Source organism: Cebus imitator, unplaced genomic scaffold (assembly GCF_001604975.1).
Source record: "Cebus imitator isolate Cc_AM_T3 unplaced genomic scaffold, Cebus_imitator-1.0 Scaffold60, whole genome shotgun sequence".
NCBI classification, from domain to species: Eukaryota; Metazoa; Chordata; class Mammalia; order Primates; family Cebidae; genus Cebus; species Cebus imitator.
In genome coordinates this window covers 6,493,152-6,509,143 of record NW_016107375.1, presented here as the reverse complement: position 1 = coordinate 6,509,143, position 15,992 = coordinate 6,493,152, and positions in this window count along the sequence as shown.

Below are 15,992 nucleotides of genomic sequence, written 5' to 3'. Positions count from 1 at the left end.
AAAAAAAAAAAAAAAAAAGCACAGCCCTAAGTCACGGAACAGGAACCAGAACTCTGATCTCCTAATTCTCAGGCCAATGTTATTCCTCTTCTCCATGCTAATTATATTTTTCTTATTTCTCAAATGAGTAATACCAGATAAACAATGGGCCAAACCAACAATTTATTAGGACATGGTGGTGAAAGCTAAGTAATGAAATTCTTTGCTAAATTCTATCATGAATCACTCAAATCTCAACTCTGGAAATCTTTGTTGGGTGTTCAGATTATTCCCTAAGGCCCAGCTTCTTTCATTAGCCCTCAGTGGGGCAAATCACTGCTGATATCTTACAAAGTTTAGGGAGGCAGTTTTTCTCCTGAGCTCTGGTAGTTGTTATTTTCCACAGACAACTAAATTCTCCACACACAGATTTGTGCCAGAAAATAATCTTCCATGTGTATCAATGTCGTGAGCAGTGACTGGCCTGGGCTGAGCATGCAAATAAGATTTGGCGTCACTCAAAGAATTATTCCCTTAGTTACTTCACTCCTCTTTGCACCCCCCACAGGGATCCTAGCACTAACCTGGCAGCAGTTCATGTGACCTGCCCCCTTTCCTAGGCCGACCAGTACATTCAACCATCATCAAAACAATTTCTTGAAAAGAACCCAATAATTTATAAGGTTAATTCAGTGTTCCCCTTCCAGGTGTGATGACATTTATTATGAGCTAGCATCATTAATGCCATAAAATACTGAAGAGTCTGAAATGGAAATGTCATCTCAGAAGTCACCAAGGATTGAAAGTCATGTTTGATCTGAATGTTCAAGGATATTGGTGATAACCAAACATTTTCTGGCAACCCCGACCCTGTGTCTTGTGGATGGTTATCTACCTTGTTTATATGTTTGTTGGGTCATAAAAATTCCTTCAGTTCATTCATTCATTTATTTATTGGTGGTTTTGGTATCTACCATTTGTATAGCACTGTCACTGCCTTGTTAAAAGTTATAGCTGGCTGGGCATGGTGGCTCATACCTGTAATACCAGCACTTTGGGAAGCTGTGGCGGGTGGATCATGAGGTCAAGAGGTCCAGACCATCCTGGCCAACATGATGAAACCTGATTTCCACAGAAAATACAAAAATTAGCTGGGCATGGTGGTGTGCACCTGTAGTACCAGCTACTTGGGAGGCTGAGGCAGGAGACTTGCTTGAACCAGGAAGGCAGAGGTTGCAGTGAGCTGAGATCGTGCCACTGCATTTCAGTGTTGTGGCAGAGTGAGACTTCATCTAAAAAAGGAAAAAAAGAAAAGTTAAAGTTAAAAGAGGTGATGTTTAGAAATTGTCTAGTCTTCTCTCTTCACATACTATTAGGAAATCAAAACTCAGAAAAAGAAGTAAATTTCCCTAAAGTCACATCTTATGAACAGAGCTATGACAAAATCCTACTTCTCCTGTCCTCCAATCCAGACTCATCCATAGATTGTCTAAACCCTGATGAAAATGAGTTCATAAAATGTAATCATTAGAATTACATCCCCAACACAAAACAGCTACTAAAGATTACAGCCGGCATTTGGCACTTTTACTGTCAAATAAACACTAACTTGACATTACCAACTGCCAAATGCTTTCTCCTAATTTGGAGAAAGTAGTGATTTTAGGGAAAGTCACTCTTCTTTCTGAGTTTCTGTTTCCTAATAGTTTAGGATGAAAAAAGGCATAAAGAGCAATGGATCAATGTCACACTGCTTCTAAAGGGGTAAAATGGGAAGCCACATACTACCATTATTAAGATACCAATGTGATTAGCTGCCTGTGCAGTAGTGAGTTTCTTTTCAGCTGTAGCATTCAGCAACTACAGGACCCTTTGGCAGGGATACTGTATAAGAAATTTTGAAATGAGTAAGAGATGGAGCTGGAAGATGTATTTAATGTTTCTTCCAGCTCTAGGATTCTGTGATCAGAAATACTAAATACTAAAGGAAAACCCACATCTGATCTTTTAAATCTAGAAGCAATGACAATAACAACATGAATGAGGCATTATGTAAGAAGCCTAATCATAGTACTGGCTCAAATATGGAAGACCAGTATCAATGTAATCATGCTTTCCTTTCATTGGCATGCAAGTGAGAGCCAAAGCGTCAAGAGTAAAGGAGATTGCCTGAGAATTTCTCTTCTTACAAAAAGAAAAAAATAAAAAGGAAAAACTTACCGGCTGGAAGTGGGAAGATGACTCAGCAGAATAACCTGAGCGAAGTCAGGTCTGCTGTGAGCCCAGGTGTTTGTGTGCTGATGGGTTGGTGAGGAGTGGCAACTTGGCAGTTTTTGGAACCCATACTGCAACTTGAAGCATGAAATGGATGACCACAAATAATTTTCAGTTATTTTTCCGCTAGTGATAACTACCATGTAAAAGTAAATTTCCTTTAGATGCTTAGAAACTAAATGTTTGCTAGCACCGTTTGCTAACACCCTGACTGTGGTGCTGCAGAGAATCCTAATGCATGAAGCTGAAGGAGGGCCGAGATGCTGCAACACACCCCTCCATTTTACAGAAGAGGAAACTGAGCCCCAAAGTAGTTCAACAACCCGTCTCAGGACACATAGCTAATAAGTGACAGCTTAGATTAAGATCAAAGTTGCCTGGTTTTATTTTGATTGAATTGGTGGTCATATATTAAACCATTTTCTAAGTTTCACTTTAAAGGGTTTTATGGAGTAAGCTATTACCTCGTGTGAGTGTATGTTACCAGGTCAATTTTTGCATTGATTATGTTTCCCTCCCACCCCAGGGGAGCCCCTGACCTGGGCTCATCATTTCTATTTTAAAGCACAGTGCAGATCAGATATGTACACCTAGGAAATGAGTTTTCTTCCTGGAAGGGAGCATGTCACAGAAGATCTCTCCCACCATGTCAGCATCTCTATTAAGACTGACACTCACTCTGCCTTCCCCCTAGTGATGACAGAGTCCTGGCTATTTTTCTTCTTTGCCACTGGATTTCCAGGTGCCTGACAGGTGATTGTAAGGGTAATTCCTCCTTGACAATTTCCTCCAAATTCTATTCTTTGCTCCACCATTTTCCTAACTAGTATCTTGAGAGTAATTGTTCTAGGGGGACCACTCTAGTGAGGTTACACATATTCTCTAATTTGCACATTTCTCTCAGAACTGGGAAGAAATGAAGCCCTGTTAAAGTGGAAAGAGTCTGCCAGAATCACCACTTAAAAAAAAAGGCAGAGTTTGAATGTCAGTCCTAAATTGCCACCCGTCCCTGCTTTGTTCCGCTTCTAATAATAGTCTCATGTACCCTTCTGCACACACAAACACTCATGTGCTTATTAATAGAGAATTCAGGAAAGAAAGAGTCTTGACCAAAAACACAGGAATTGGGCCCTAGGATGGTGCATTAAAAATTAGGCAGGTAGAAGGAGGCAGGAGAAGGACTGAACATGTTTAAAATATGTGAGAAAAAGAACAACCCAATGGATGGATGGATGGATCATGCATATGAACAGAGAGCTAACAGAAAAGGAAATGCAAAAGGCTCTTAAGTGAAAAGATGTATGAGCTCATACATAATAAGAGAAATGGAAATTAAAATCACACTGCAATCCCATTTTTTACTTATCAGATTGGCAAAAATCCACAAGACCACAAACATACCCTGTTGTCAAGGCTGTGGGGAAACAGACCCTTTTTAGACATTGCTGGTGGGAATTCAAATGTGTACAACCCCTGTGGAGGGCAATTTGGTGATATCTGACAAAATTAGAAATGCAAATACCCTTTGACCTGTAATCCCAGCTCTGGGAATTTATCCCACAGATATACTTCCACAGGTGCAAAATGATATACCTACATTGTTAATTGCAGACTTGTTTGTAATAGCAAAGGGCTGGAAGCACACCAGAAGTCTGTCAATAAGAGCCTTTAAAATAAATTATCATATATCCACACAGTGAAATAATATGTAACTTTAGAAGAGGGTTCTTTGTATACCGATATAAAAAGCTCCCCAAGATATTTTTTTAAAGGTAAAAAATATCAGTGTCATAATATACTACATTTAGTGATTTGAAAAGTAGGGGTGAGAAAACATTTTTAAAAATCTTCTGGAAGAATCAGGGGTGGCCAGTACCATTGGTCGCATGTGACAATGCTGAGGTCTTTTTGTGTTAACTGGGCAGGTGGGGAAAAAGGAATGGGTCTCTTCACTCTTCATACTGTTTGACTTTTGTGACTTAGGAATGGATCATATTCCATGGAAAATAGGACCACAGGCCTAAGATCTTGAATAAGCTGTTTCCTAAGGTGACAGGCAGAAAAAAAAATAAGACTCAGGTTCAGTAAGTCACACCACAAGCTGTTTGTTGTGACGAGTTACAACACTGTGGAATATTCTGTGATGTTGACTTATTATTGGGCCATGGGGTGAGCAACCTTGAAGAGCCTGCTGTAAAGGGTGCTGACAGCATACTTTTGAAAGGGGTTACGTTATTTGTTCAGGGGAGTAAAACATAAGGGTCTTATCAGCTTGCTGAGCCCTTAATTGGCAGTCTATGTGACAATTAGCTCTGCCTGTTATGAGGGGCTGATTACTACTTCAAATATCTGGTCAAATAAAATTTTAGAACTATACCATACGACAGTTCTCTGGCTAATAACCTTCTATTGCTGCCCTATAAAATTCATGTGAAGAAACAGAATAGAAAATACATCTTTGCAACCAGGTAAGAGGATACCAGTGAGCAGACTTCCATGGAGCCTCCACTGAGGTCCGCACTGGCTGTCTGCCTCTGCCAGCCCCTAGGAAGAGAATGAGCTTGCACACTTGATGTTGTAAGCATAGCTAATAATTAGTAAGGGTTCCTAAGTGTCAGGGATCAGCAGGAATACTTTGCAAATACTGATTCACTGAATTCTCACAACCACAATATATGTTAAGCAATATTTATATTTCCACTTTATGAGGAGACTGTGCACAGAAAACTTGCTCAAGTCTCCTTAGCTAGTGAGGAAGCAGAAGCAGGATTTAAACCGAGGCAATCTAACTCTAAAGTCTGTGTAATCTTGCCCTCAATCCTAGCCCCTTTTTCGGGTCAAGAAACAGGATTTGCACCATACAGAAAATTTTCACACAATTAAGTACTCATTGTCCAGCCTTAAATTTTTTCTTCATTTATTCCCTTTTCCAACTTATACTTCCATTTCTATGGCTACTCACAGATGGAAATCCCCAGAATAACATGTTTTACAATCCTGGCTAAAAAAATAGGAAAGGAAGGCTAAAGGTAACAAAATGTCTTCTTGATGTTGTTGACCATTATTCCTTCCAGAAGCCCCCTCTTCCTATGGCTGCATTCACACGCCTCTCCTGACTTTCTCTCTGCATTGTGGACCTCTCTCTTGCCTGATCTAATTTGCTGGCTCATCTTTCTCCCTAGCCAATGAATGTGGAGTTCCACATGGCTCAGTCCTAACCCATTTCTCTATGCAAGTTAATTCCTCTTTCTTGGAGATCTCAAGGACATCGAAAGCACAGGTCCATTTGCCAAAGACTCACAAATCTCCCAGATTAAGCCCAAACCTTTATTCTGAGCTCCAGATCTGTATTTTAAATGCCTTTTGACATTTCTACTTGGATGTCTTCATAGCTCCTCTAATTGCAATCTTACTAAAAATAACTTCATGTTCTTTCGTTCCAAAACTATTTTTAAAACTCATCTAAATGAAAAACTCTACCAGTGGAGCTGCACAAACCAGGACCTAAGGGGCATTCTGGACCCCTTACTCTTCTTTGACTCCATTCTTCAGCACATTATGTTACGTTGCTTTTCATAAAATCTCTCCATTCTGCCCACTTCCTGCCATTCTTACCCAACCACCCTGGTAGAAGCTACTGTCTTCTCTCATGCAGTCCACTAGCCCCTAGCTGGTTTCATTGTGTCCATGGTTGACCCCCTAATTCATGTTTCTCTCTTCAATCAGGTTGATCATCTAAGGATCAATTCTAGCACGTCAATCACTGCATTGCTTGAAGCCTGGTTAGTGGCATTTCATTGGTTTTAGAATGAAGATCAGTGTTCTTAAAGAGAGCTGGCAAGGCCTACCTGACTTGGCCCGTGCTACTTCTCCAAGCATGACATTCTATCCTTCCTCTTATACGTCATGTTCCAGCCACAGATTTTCTTTCAGTCCTACCCCAGTGTGTGTTGCATGTACTGTTTCCCCCATCTGGAATGCTCTCCCTCCCATTCTTTTGAATAGCTCCCATTCACTGTTCAATTATCAGATTAAATGTTAGTGCCAGAGGAGTCTGCCTTGATCACTTCCAAGATTGGATTTGTTTTCGTTCTGGAATATAAGTTCACTCTATGACTCTTTCCCCTTGCAGTATTCAATAATTCACAACTATGTATTTGTGGGATTATTTGTGGGTCCTTCCTGAGAGATAAGATCAAATATTTTTGTTAGTAATTTATTACTAGTGCTTAGCATAGAGTAGACATGCAGTTCATAGTTACCAAATATCCATTTGTTTGAATGAATAAATGAAAGGGAAAAGCCAAAGTAAAGATTTTAGATAAAGGCAGAGTAAGGGCACTGGTACCATGATATCCCCTGAATTGTCATGTATTTCACTTACTCACACTATCAAAGCCCAAATTATAGAAGATGGAGCAGTTCCATATCAGAAAAATGTTCAGCCTATGTTTCAGCCTATATCTGAGCCTAATGTTCAGCTGCAAACCCAAGATTCTACTCATACTCAGGAAGGCAGAGAGAGGAAGCACAGGTAAACAACAAAGCCTGCTTATGGGTAACCAGAAGATTGGGCTCCATTTCCCTTTTAGGAAGAAGCAGGAATTTATTTAGTATTTTGTTTATATATAAACAAAACAAAGTAATAGCAAAATTGCATATCAAAATATAAGAAAAATGAACAGCTATGAAGAACCATTTAACACAGAAATGAGGAAAATTTGAAAACAGTTTTGCATTCTTAAGAAGCACTGGAATTCAGTCTACATAAAAGAGTAACAGTCATTTCAGGAAGGAAAGTAATGAAATAAAAACATAAGTGGATGAATGACAGATAGGTAAGATTTTAAAAACCTGCAAGAAAACATAGCAGAATAAAAGCATATTTTATTGGCATTAAAGAACAAAAATAAATAATAAAAAATTAGACCAGTACTTTAGAGAACAAACCCAGTAAGTTTTATATTAATAGAAACAAAAGCAAAGTAAATTATGAAAAAAAGAGAAAAGATATAAATGCCTCTGAGAAATAACAAAAGAATTATAGGCATATAATTCTCCTGAGGAAGGAGTTAGAATAATTGGAATAGAATCTCTAGTCAAATATGCAATGATAATATTTAACTTTTATCAAACCCTTTTGTTGTGCCAGGTCCATGCTAAAGCATCGTCATAAGCACATCATTTCTGCTGCATGGAACAGTACAAGTAGAAGCAAAGTTTATCTCTACAAATGAGAAAACAGGCACCAAGAGGCAAAGTAATTTGCAAAAGTTTCCTCAACTCACACATGAGAAATCTTTGATACATCCTCTAGCTATTTGACTCCAGCGTCTGTGCTCCTAATTAACATGATTATTTAATAAAATATTTTTGAGCTGAAGAAAACATCTGGTCATGTAGATGGAAGATGTAATCAGTTTCTCAGTAAAATTGATCAGTAGAATACTGCTACAAGTCTACATCCAGAGAAATGTGTAAAATAGATGATTACTAGAAATGTCACCTGGAGCTTCTTTGCCTCTGACAGATACAAGTAAACAGTCTTTAATCCCCAATTCACTCTGCCTGAGACAGAGTGAAATCTTCCCAAAAGATTTATGAAAACTTCCAGGGAGTTTACTTCCTCTTTAGCCTCTTCCCAGACACTGCCCATTCCACCCTTATCAATTTGCATTGGCAGACTCGCCCTTCATCAGTTTCCAGGGATCCTGTGTCATAGCACACCAAACAATCTGTTTGCATCTCTGAGTTTAGAGACTTGGCAAAGGTCTGAGGAGCATTGCAGAGCGTGATGTGGCCTCTGTCATCGCACTGGCTTCCCTCTCTCATTGCCCCGTCAGCCCATTTCTCTCCTCTCTCCCACCATGGCCTCAAGCTGAAAGTCTAAGCAGCTTCCTTTGCCATAGAAACATGCCTCCAGAGTCTCACCTTCTGGCTCAGGCAGTTTCTCAATGCATTCTTTTGAAGAAGAAAAAAGAAAGCAAAAAACAAAACACAGGGTTATTGTTCTAAAAGTTATTCTGTATATAATGCTTTTGCCACAAAGATTTTTAAAATTGTCCTAAACATCCAGCTGACATCAAACCTTTCCTCAGTATCACTGAATGCCAAAGGGGTACACAGCAAGGTTATAGCAGAATTTCTTTTTGTTTAAAGAATATATTCCAGGTGAACTTAAACACAATTAATCTGAATTTCATACATGAAAGAAAGTAAAACCATTCTCTGGCATATAAGCGCCCAGAAAATATGCCACTTAAGTACTATTTTTGAAAAAAATTGACAAGAATCTATAGAAAGATTAATTAAAATTAAGAACTTACAAATTATAGACAGAGCAGATATGCTATTAAAAAAACCAAAAAACATGAGCATGGGTTGGGTGCAATGGCTCACAAGGCAGGCAGATTGCCTGAGGCCAGGAGTTCAAGGCCAGCCTCGACAACCTAATGAGACCTCCATTCTACAAAAAATAAAAAAATCAGCCAGATTCGGTGGCATGCACCTGTAGTTTCAGCCTCTCAGGAGGCTGAGGTTGGAGGATAGCTTAAGTGAGGGAGGTTGAGGCTGCAGTGAGATGTGACCGTGCCTCTGCACTCCAGCGTTGGCTGCAGAGTGAAACCCTATCTGAAAAACAGAAAACAAAGCAAAACATGTGCCTGGAGCCTGATTGACTGCTGAGTTTTAAATGCTGTCTCTCTTGCCAGCTAGCCATGTGACTAGAGCAAGTTACCTCTGTGCCTCTGTCCATCTGTAAAATGGGGACAATATTAGCACTTATCTCATAGGGTTGTTATGAGGATTAACTGAGTTATTTTAATGTGCTTAAAATTCTTGGTACCTAGAAATGACTATGCAGGTATTAATTAATTATAATAGGAAATGTGGAAGTTGAAGTATAAAAAATGGAAAAAATAAGCATTGAAATCATTCACTTAAACATAGAACTAAAACTGAATAATTCTTGTAAACATAGTTGCTTAAAAATAATATTGGTGTCAAAGAATTTGAAACATGAGTTAAGAATTGTAATAAGAATAGTGATTTATTAACGAGCTTTGTAAAAATTTCAGTTTATATTTTAAAGGAAAAAGGGGTGTCAAGGAAGCATAATAAAACCATGCTAAATTCTTTTTCTTGTACAGCTAGGAGTCAAGAGATTCCATTCCATTTTTTTAAAATTTTAATTGTTATAAAAATACCAAAACTTAGAAAAATGATATTTTTGAAAAACTGAAGAATTCAGAATATGATATAATCCTTTCAAGTCTCTGGGACATATAAAATCAAACAATATATTTTGCATAGCAAAATAAGAAAAGAAAGTTTACAGAAGCATAATGAATAGAACATGGGAAGCAGTGTGTTGTTGAGAGACTCTTGGGGCATCTAGGGTGAGAAGGGGACTCAGGGAAGTAGGGGCACAGGACAGCATCCCAAATGACTAGATGGAGACCTGGTATGCTGTACCCTGTGGGTCTGGCTGTGTCTGCTCTCCATCCTCAGGTAGATCCCCAACCAGAGCACTTGTTTCCTCACTGGTTCATCACTGCAGACAACCACTGTGTCCATGACACTGTCTAATGTCCCCAGATGCCACCAACCAACTTCTCTCTCATCTCATCTCCTCTATAGGACTTGCACACAGAGTCTGAATGTCCACAGGGCTTTGTACATCTCTCTTGCCTAAGGATTCTCTCTGTCTTGCTTTCAAACTCCTTCAGGTGAGGAAATAATTGAGTTGCCCAGTCAATACTCCTATGGGGTAACCTGTTGAAATCTTGGGTGTAGCTGTTTCAGAGGCTCTCTTTGGATCAGGTGCTGCTCTCTGCTCAGGGTGGCAGAGATACAAAGCCTCAAGGAGTTGTAGGTAGGGCAGGCACCATGGTTTCTCAGAGGGAGGTAGCTTCACACACTGGGTCACTGAGTGGTGTTTTCAATTACCCCCATGGAGGGACAAATAAAAGATGGCAAGAAGGAAGGTAGATTCTCCCAAACCTGCTTTTGTCAGGTTCTCCGTTTATAAAATTCCCAGATACATATGGAACAGAATCAAGCAGATTCAAGCACAAAAAAATAACAAATGACAATATTAATTTCAGATAAAGTAAAATTAAAACACAAAGTAAGACAGACGGTCATTTTATTTGATAACTGATGTAATCTGAAACAGATTTATGTACTAATTAATAATAACAATATCTATTTAAAACCCATAAGCAATATAAAAAGAAATTTACAGAAAAATATGTTACTTTACTATATCTGTATGACTCTTTATTAAGTAAATTAAGATAATTTGAATATAATAATCAGGTTCTGTTAATATGTATTAAACAAGAGTTTATTTCTTAACCTGTGCAATTTCTCTTTAAAAACTTCACTCATAGGCGGGTGTTGAACAATTAGAACACATGGACACAGGGAGGGGAGCACTACACACTAGGGTCTGTTGGGGGGAAACGGGAGGGACAGTGGGGGGTGGGGAGTTGGGGAGAGATAACATGGGGAGAAATGCCAGATATAGGTGAAGGGGAGGAAGGCAACAAATCACACTGCCATGTGTGTACCTATGCAACTATCTTGCATGTTCTTCAAATGTACCCCAAAACCTAAAATGCAATAAAAAAAAAAACTTGGGTTTAAGAGGAAACCAAAAGCATAATTACAAACTAGTTAAAAAGTTCCTAAAATGAGAGAAGTATTTATCAAAATATATGATTTATGATCAAAAGAGGATCATTGGCAAATTCACACCATTATATGTTTTTGTTTGTTAAGCAATAAGAAATGAAAGTAATAAATTAAGAAGCCAAGTAAGTAAATTTTAGAGGATTAACACACTAACCTAAAAAATAAAGAGAGTTAAAGAGCATATACAAAATAAAAGTTAATGAATTGTGAAATAGGAAATTAGATAAACAGACTTTTAAAAATAATATTTGGTACATTAGAAAAATAACCACAATAAAATAAATGACCTTAGAAAAATTAAATCAGGAAAAAAGAAGACAGTACTTTTAAAGTACCACAATACTGTATAAAACACTATAGTGATAAATTCAAAGAAAGGGATCGTTTTCTTGAAAAAGACCTTTCAACACTGATCTAAAAAGAAAAAAAATAACTGAAAAAAAAAATCTTAAAGACTGCAGCTGATTTGAGAAATGTGTTATTTCAAACTTTGAAAAGATAAATAATTCTCATGTTTCACCAGGGCATAGAAAAAGATAAACGGTAATAAGTAAAAACAAAAAAAATTGACTTTAAAACTTCTAAGGCCAACAAGAATATTTTATAATATAGAAAAGATATGTAGACATCAGAAGCTTTCCTATATGTCACAAAAAATCAGATAAAAAAACAAATCCTTCAAAAGAAAATACAAAAATATATAAACCAACAACAAAAAAATATATAAAGTAGAAGAATATAAAATGTGCTATAATTTCATTAAGAAAAATCACACAGTTGTCTGAAAGGCATGAGCTATGACTTAATACATGAGAAATATGCTACATTTATGCATAGGAAAATTCATATAAATATGACAGTTCTTCTCATTGTAATTTACAGGTTAATTCAATCTGAAGTGATTCTAGAATTTATCTGGAAGAATAAAGGCTACAGATTGCCAAGAAATTTTTTTTAAAATAAAAATCATGAGGGAATAATTAAAACAGTACGATATTGGTGCTAGACTTGACAGATTGGTGACTAGAACAGTATAAATGGCCAAAAACAGAGACTGGTATAGATTAGAATTATGAACAGTTAGATTTGGAAATGTAGTTCCTGGGTCCATCTGTTCGTAAGCCCAAGTGATGATGAGGGTACTGTTCACGCTGGCTTCCCCCAATGCGTTCCCACTGAACCAGATTGAGAGGTCATCTTTCAGTGCTTTAGACCCATGCACACCCTTCAGCTTCTTGCTGACCCTCCTGCAATGGCTTATCCTTCAGGAAACCATGTCAGTTCCTTGAAGGCTGATAATGCCTCTCAGGGTAGGCGGCTCCTTCCTTGAACATCTCTGTACGTGCTTGGAGACCCTCAGCAGTTAAAACAACCTCAACTTTTATCTTGCTGCACACTTTGATGTGCTGATTTGAATGAGCCTTGAACTGGGATGGATCAACAGCCTATTCGCACCATATAGAGCTTTTATTTTCTGAAACTCCTATCCTCTTAGAACACTTAACAAATGAGCCTCTGATGTTGATAATCTTTCTTTAGCCCACATCCAACTTATTTCCCATTAGCTTTGTGTGCTAGTGTAGATTATTGTTTATTGCAGAGGAGTCTGGCACTTTCCCAGCTTGCACAGTTTGCTTTTGTCCATTGGAGTCATTTATTTTCTTTCTTTCTTTTCTTAGAGACAGGGGCTTGCTCTGTGGCTCAGGCTGGAGTGCAGTGGTGTGATCATAGCTCACTACAGCATCCAACTCCTGGGCTCAAGCTATCCTCCCTTCTCAGCCTCCCAAGAAGCTGGGACTGTAGGCAGCACCACCTCACCTGGCTAATTTTCTATTTTTATTACTTTTTAGACATTGGGCCTCACTATGTTGTCCAGGCTAGCCTCAAGCTCCTGGCCTCAAGCAAACCTCCCACCTTGGCTTCCCAAAGTGCTGAGATTACAGGCATGAGCCACCATGCCCAGCCATCAGAGTAGTTTCTAACTGTGGAACAATTCGTTCTACACATGTGTGCATATTTACCAGTTTCTGAGGGCTTACAGTTGTTTGTAATGTTCTATTTTCTAAAACTGCTTAAAAATGATCTCTACTTTTGTTTCGGTCATTATCTTATTACATTCACACAGCTGCTGTCTTTATCAGATATAATAGGGTTAATGACATTAGAAAACTCAAATTTAGCAATGGAAAAAGAAAATACATGTAGTAAATGAACTGAAATGACCAGAGGTGACCACTAATGCCACTTCTTGGCGGCAGGTGTAGCCAAAATATTCTTGCTGTGGAACTTAGCTTGATTCCTATTTAAGTTCATAACAGAGGAGATTCTATAACAATGTCATCATCAGGAGAAATAAATGAAGATATGATTTGTGCAAACACAGTACTTAACTATTGAGAATGGGGATAAAGTTCGATCCTTGTCTCACATCATGCACACAAAACAATTCCACATGGATGAAACATCTTAATTTAAAACATTGAGATGCCAAAGAAGAAAGGGTAGATACTTACTTATTTAATCTTGCAATAGGAAACCACTTTTTAAGTATAAAGGTAAAGGAAGAAATCACATATAATAACTGAAGAATTAGACAGCTGCTATTAACAGAAAATCCAACTTTATAAATGGCTTAAACAATAAAATATATCATCTTGTTTCACAACATACGAATCCAGAAGCAGAGCAGGTTCAGAGCATTGACTTCGTCCAGAGGGCTCAGTTCCTTCTCTTTGTGATCACTTCAGCTTCTTCCATGCCTGGGGATTGGCTTTATCATTCAACAAGTTCTTCTCATGTTGGGAAAAATAAATATGGTAGGCCCAGGTTTCACATCTGCACACCTTCTTGGCTTGGATTTCCCAGAAGGAAGAGACTTGTGTGCTCCTGTTTTATTAGAAAGTATAACTGCAGGAAAGTTGGAGTAAGGAAAAATGAGAATGGAGCAGCAGTGAGTGGAGAGCCAGTTCTCTAGCTGGCCTCTGCTTCGAATCAAGCATTGTAGATTGTTTCACTTCATCTCACGTTTGATCCACTTAGTGCTCCAGGAACATTTGTTCCTCAAAATAGTCCTTCTTAGGAAAGGAGAAAGAAGAATGTATTTGTCACTTGTCTCAGGGTCAAAGAATTGTTCCACATGGGGATATTTTTCCTGAACTTCCAGGTTGTGCACACTTTGGATGGTCCATGGTCTCACATGCTTCATATCCACAGGAAAGATGTGGTGCATGAGACAAAAGGCATGCAGTGTGACCCTCTCAGATTGTGGCCACCTGAGGCTGGCCAGAGTCTACACAGACCTGGTTACCTCTGAGGAGACTGGTATAAGAATAGGCGGCCTTTGCCCCAGATTCGGGAGGAATAGAAGGAAACTTTCTTAATCTGATGAAGGGCATCTACAATAAACCTACAGCAAATGTCATTCAGAATGCTATTTCTCTAAGGTTAGGAAAAAGACAAGGATGTCTGCCCTATCACTTCTATTCCAACATTGTGCTAAAAGTTCTAGCCAGTGCAACATGGCAAGAAAGAAATGCATCCAAGTTTGAAAGAGAAAAATAAACACTATAGTTGCAGAAAATATAATTATTCATGTAAAAAATCTAATGAAATAAAAAGCTACTAGAACTAATAAGTGAATTTAACAAGGTATCAGGATGAAAAAATTAATATAAAAAATCAACTGCATTTCTATATACAAGCAACAATAGTAAACTGAAATTTTTAAAATGCCACTTAGCATTAAAACATATAAAATATTTAGGCATATGTTTCACTAAAATAGGACCAATACAAAGAAAACCACAAAATATGGCTGTGAGAAAATAAAGATCTAAATAATTGGAACAGTATACATTGTTTATACGTAGGTAGATTCAGTATTGATGTCAGTTACCTCCTTATTAGTCTCTAAATTCAATACAATCTCAATAGAGATGCCAGTAATCTTTTTTTGTTGTTGAAATTGGGAAAATGATTCTAAAATTCCTATGAAAATGCAAAGTACCTAGAATCCACAACAACTTTGAAAAAAACAAATTTGGAGTAATAACATTATGTGATTTCAATACTTATTACAAATCTGCAATAATAAAGACTATATAAGACTGGTTTACAAACAGACATAAGGTCAATAGGACAGAACATAGGGCCACTTTCATGTGACTGATTGGTTTTGCACAAGGGTGCAAAAGCAAACTAGGTCGAAAAGGATAGGCTATTTTTTCCTCATATACGATGTGAAACAATTGAATATTTATAGGCAAAAAAGTTAATACCTCACATCTACAAACATTAACTCAAAATGAATCAGAGATTTAAATGTAAAACCTGAAATTATAAAACTTATAGAAGAAAACATAGGGAGAATCTAGAGACTTCCAGTTTTAACTCCTGCGTGTAGACAGCTAGAAGCCCTCATTTCCTTCCTTACATGAATAGCTGGGCAAACAGAATGTCAAGGAATTTTTTGAACCAATCAGAGGACCGTCATTGGAGAACAAACTGCCACTCCCAAATCTGGAGAGACAGAGCATCCAGAGAGTCATAGCCAACATCTGCCTCCCTGGAGCGTACACCATTGTCGTAAACTAGTAAGAATACTTACAAGGTAATTGCGATGAATTGTTGAAGACTGGCTATAAACTAGTGTGAGAGTAAGAAACTCCCACAGGCTGCCATTTTAGAAAGAGCCACCAAATTTCTGTGAACTTTCCATCCAAGAACTCTACCAGGTTTTCATGATGAAGATCCTCTCAGGACTCTACATATCTCCTGTAGCTGAAACATCACATAACTCCAAGACTCTTCTTCATCATAAGATTCCTTGACATGAATCACTTTCTCTGCCAGAATAATCCCCTACGGTCACTTCCGGGACGCCTTTAGATGGTTTTCAGAAATTACTGTTGCCCACCACGGCACTGCCTGGGCTGCTATCCCAAAGAAGGCCTCTTTTAAAAAGTGTGAATTGCTCTAAAAGTTAAATCACCATCCAGGAGTATTCTGCATTTCCTTTATCTTAGAATGTGTAGTCTACTTTG